Source organism: Alligator sinensis, unplaced genomic scaffold (genome assembly GCF_000455745.1).
Source record: "Alligator sinensis unplaced genomic scaffold, ASM45574v1 scaffold156_1, whole genome shotgun sequence".
NCBI lineage: Eukaryota > Metazoa > Chordata > Crocodylia > Alligatoridae > Alligator > Alligator sinensis.
In genome coordinates this window covers 3,388,760-3,393,570 of record NW_005841844.1, presented here as the reverse complement: position 1 = coordinate 3,393,570, position 4,811 = coordinate 3,388,760, and the positions used below count along the sequence as shown (strand labels likewise).

At 44.6% G+C, this 4,811-nt stretch overlaps 1 long non-coding RNA gene across 1 annotated transcript; it reads left to right on the top strand.

Moving 5' to 3' along the window:
• Positions 1 to 230: 230 nt before the first annotated feature.
• Positions 231 to 4,733, top strand: LOC102370204. The gene is made up of 3 exons (XR_322902.1): positions 231 to 307; positions 4,402 to 4,483; positions 4,653 to 4,733. It is a non-coding gene; the product is annotated as an uncharacterized LOC102370204 (long non-coding RNA).
• The last annotated feature ends 78 nt before the right edge of the window (positions 4,734 to 4,811 follow it).

Sequence of the window (4,811 nt, the reverse complement as noted above, 5' to 3'; positions counted from 1 at the left end):
AGAGAGGTTTTAACAAGTGGCTAACTAGGGCTTAAGAAGCCATATTGTGCATTCTAATGCTACTTTTGTTTCATGGACACCTGCCTCTCTTTTAACAATTTAATTGACCACATCTCCCTTCTTTCACCGTCACTCAATCATACAAAATTCCTGTGGCAACTGCTCACACAGGAAGATAATCTCTTAATGCCATTTAGCAGCTGGAAGTGATCAGAAGGAAGATCTAGCACCATGTGATCAATCAGCACTCAGCAGAAGTCAGAGAAATTGTGGTCTAGCAGACTGTTGCTAGTTCAAGGTTTAAAAGGTGAGCAGATTATTTTCTCTTTCCCAGCTTCTCATCCACATGCACACTTCCATGCTTGGAGGCAGTTGGACAGAATCATGGCAGTATAAAGGCATTTGTAGATTGTGTAATGCCTGCAAGCAGCTACAGATGCTCTCTATGCAATCAAGCATGTTGCCCAAAGTTGGCACTGTTTGCAAACAGGAGGATCTTCTGGCAGAAGAGATGTCACTCTCCACATTCTGCAGGCTGTTCTCCTAAATGCCTGTTTAGCTGGCATCCATGTCATGCTAAAACTGGCATTACACCCTAGTGGGCACTGTGCCACTCTAACAGATGGGCATCAGTGCAGACATTCAAGAGAAAACCGTGTGCATCAAATTGTGAGCACATTACGGATAGGATTTATGTTTAGGAATGTTAGAACAGCAGTACTTCAGCACCCAGGGTGAGGAGCGTGTGCGCCTTCGTATACCCAGGCCTCAAACAGGATTCATTTTGGAATCCATCACCCAAAAGTCAGCTTTCAGTGCCATGGCAGGATGGGTTGGGGGGGAGGGCACGGGGAAGCAGGATTAGCGTTCTTTGTAGAAGGAGAAGCATTATAATAAAGTCTCTGCCTCTAGGGTCTCTTTGAGGGAGGGTTGTGGCAAAATTACTTTCCGAAGCCCAGCTCTGGCTGAAGACCCTGGCCAGTTTCAGGGCTCTGATCCTTGATCTCTTTCCAGTTTGGCTGTAGAGAACATTTAGGAATCATTTCTGCTTCAACAGCACACTTCAAGTGTTCTAGCACACCATAATGCTGTTTATTACATACTCTGCATTAGCCAGTTTAATGATTACAGCTATAGCTGTAAAAAGTTAAAAGTGACCTCAAAATAATGCTAGGGACATGCTGTCATGATAAGAATTTTATCTGAAATAAAAGAGAGTCCTTACTGCTCTTACTAAAAGTGCTAGCAGCAGCAGTTTATTCAGGATGAGTTTTAAGGCTGGGAATTTTAAAGGTACCTGAGAGAGGACATGTCTATATTCCACTGAATTTCAATTGGTGTGAGGTGCCTTAGGTTCCTTTGAAAATGTCAACCTACAGGCCTTGCTTGCTTTCCCCATTTATACTGTCTTGTTCATTCTGTCTTTCAGTTTGTGTTATGAATCAAACCTAGCCATTTCACTGTCTGCTTCCTGTCAGCTTGCTGTTCCCCAACATGTGGTGCTGCATCCACTTGCCAGTGCACTAATGGGAAGTCTGTATTAAAGAGTTACATTTCTGTTCAAACTTTAAACAGCTTCCATTTAAAGCTTTAACTAAAGCCAGGTCTGTGCTCAGATTTTGTACCAGTAACTGCCTTTGCTAGGGTGTAATATTTTAGTTGTGGTATGTATGTGTATACACACACACACACACACACACACCTCTCTGCTAGGTAGAAGCTATCACTTGCTATCATCACACCTTCATCTTGCTGTGCAATTATGCCCTGTGTCTATAAAACTACAGGCAGTCCTCAGACTTATGACACAATTGGTTCCTGAAAACCGCATCTTAAGTTGAAACGTTGTAACTCGGGTTCTCATAGGAACCAATGTTATAAATGGTGGATTGGTTCCTGAACCAAGGCCCAATACCCTATTTTCACTAAAAATACCCCAGAATTTTGTATTCGATCAATTATAGATGAGCAATATAGCTACATTAATATTGTAAATAGCAATCATATTGATTTGGAAGGACTTATTTGAGGTGACTTTGCTGGACTTTTTGAAAGGCTTTTGGTTGGACTTTTTGAAGGGTTCTTGGCTGGAGTCTTCTCAGGAGTCTTGGCTGCAGGTTTTTCTGGAGTCTTGTCTGCTTTCTTAAAGAAAGTGTCCAAGGAAGTTTGGACAGATGTTCTCCAGGGAGATGAGTGACGCAGCGAACTTGTTCACTGGTGTGGCATTGCATCAGATCAAGCGTTGTAAAGTTGAAACAGGGTGTCAATTTATAAATGTTGTAAGTGAAAAACATTGTAAATCGAAATGTTGTAAGTCAAGGACTGCCTGTACATACATAATACACACACATACACACAGATAGTGTGTGTGTGTAATTTTACAGGTATATGGCATGTCTGTACAGCAAGATAAAGGCATGAAGGCAAGTGCTAGCTTCTATCCACCAAAGGTAACAAAAGCATTGACAAGGCAGTAGTACAGGCTTTTGCATGTGCTGGCAAGTAGAACACAAGCCCTCTAGAGACACCTCATAAGCGCAAAAGTCTTTGTGGTTGCTCCTCATTGCTCTATTCAGACAGCTGGTGACCATTGCTTATCATATGACTTCATTTTGCTGTGCAGGCATACTCAGAGTTATGCCAACATTTTTGCCTTGTAGATGACCTGCTAGCAGAGAACTGGTAGGAGAATCAGGGCAGACACGATCTGAGTCCTTCCTTACTTTGCTTGTTTGTACATTTGATACAGATTTAAAACTGAATTGTCTTAGGGAACAGGGTGAAAGCCACACAGAGGGGGTGGAGGCAGGAATTTTTAAAAATAAATAAATAAATAAGCAAACAGACCACAGACCAAGACCCTAACTTATACCTCACTGTTTTAAATCAGACACCTGATTTTTGAGCTCCAGTGTTGTTGCTGTAAGGGATCGATCATCCATAAGTAGCTCATGGAGGAACCAAGCATGAGAACACTGGGACTATGTAACAAGTAGGCATCCCGGGGCCAGTCAAATCGTTGGCCCGCCCACTTGTCTCAGGGCTAACTGCCCACCTACCCCGCCTGCCACACCTTTGATGATACAATTGAAAGATGATAACAAGGTGGGAGGCTGTCCATTTACTTGCCAAGATGCCAAGAGCTTATATACACAGCTCTGACCTCCCCTATACCATGTCTTATGCCTCACAGATGGCATCCATGGCCTAACACCCAGCCTATAGTTTGTCTGGTCTAACACCTGACCATTCAATCAATCTGGGCTCACAGCCTTTCCCTGTTCCTTGGGCTCCTAGCCCCTACCTTTTCTCAGGCTCTAAGCCTGTCTTGGGACCTTCTTGGTCCTCTCACACCCCACACTCATCTTCAATCCCCCATATGTCCCACACTGAGCTTCTCAATATTCTCCAGTTCATCCCGTGTGCTGCACACTGGGCCTCAACAATCCCTTTATCCCCTTGCCTGAGGAGCCTCACATCTAGCTCCCTTGGCTTAGGGCCCCACCTCCCTGGAGTCTCACATTCAACTCCTTAAAGCTACTCAGTTCTTGCAGTGAGCCTGGGCGCTGCCTCAGGTCCCTTCCTGACCTGATCCCTGCCTCAGGACTCATTGTGAGCCTGGGCTCCTGCTTTATTCTTTGGGGTGTGCTCCCCTAGCCTTTCCCCTCCATGGGGGTCACCCGCAAGGCAGTGGGGGCTGAGGCTTTCTGGCACACCATACTCACCTTCACTAGGGAGGCACAGATGTGTAATTTCCTGGAGACTGCCCTGCCACTGGCAGTCCCACCACACCATCCAGCCCCAGCAGGGTGTAGTTTTAGGCCATGTCCCAGGACCAGGAACCTCCACCTTCCCAATAGCTCCTCCCCTGTACCTCCAAGATAGTATGAAAAGCAGCTCCAGCCGTGTGGTATTCTTCTCCCAGCTGCTGGCAGCAAACTGCTGGCTATACTGCTCAGGACCCTGTCCCCAATCAGGCAGTTGTGCCTGATTGGGAGCACAGTCAGCTGCAGACTGCTTACCTGTCTGCTCACACCCATGTGAGTAACAGAGCATACCTTGTGCTCAGTTATAGAATAGCATCTAAAACTGTATTTGGATGATCCTGGGAAGTGAGGGATCAGTGAATTGTCTTGTGTTTGCTTCAGTAGAATCCAGGCTTAAGGCGTGTGAAATAGACATATTCTGCTCCTACTAAATGCACACACAAAGCAGTAGCACCACCACTTATGAGAGATGGCTTGATGTTATGGGATAAAGAGTTAGAGAAGTACATCATGGGAAGTCTCACTTCAAGGGAAGTCATCAGGACTCATACACAGGCATCCAGTGCTGCTAGGTGTACATTTCCATAAAGCTTTGTATTTCCAGCTTTTAAAACCAAATTCCTTTCTACCATAGAACCAGCATATAGAGATGAAGAATTTATCCCAGCATTTGATTTTGGGCACTGTTTGGAAGTTGCTCCCAATGCAGTTTTAAGGTAAGAGTTGTCTCACCTTGAACTGTAGAGGCCCCAATACTGATTCCATAGGAATGCAAGTCTCTAATAATGTACTTGTGAAATGCTGTACGTGGAGGGAGAAGAGGCAATTAGTTTAGCCCCCCAAAGCACTTGATTTGATTACTTTAATGATGTCTTTATCTTGCAGAGCTTCTGCTGTTATCGATCACATATGAGAAATGTAGTGATTGCGGGAAGAGGTGAGGTGACTTGTCAAAGACAAAGTGGATCAACGGTAGAGACCATATTAGAAACAATCTCTACAGATCTCTTTATTGCAGAGCTCCAACTATTAGACAACACTCTT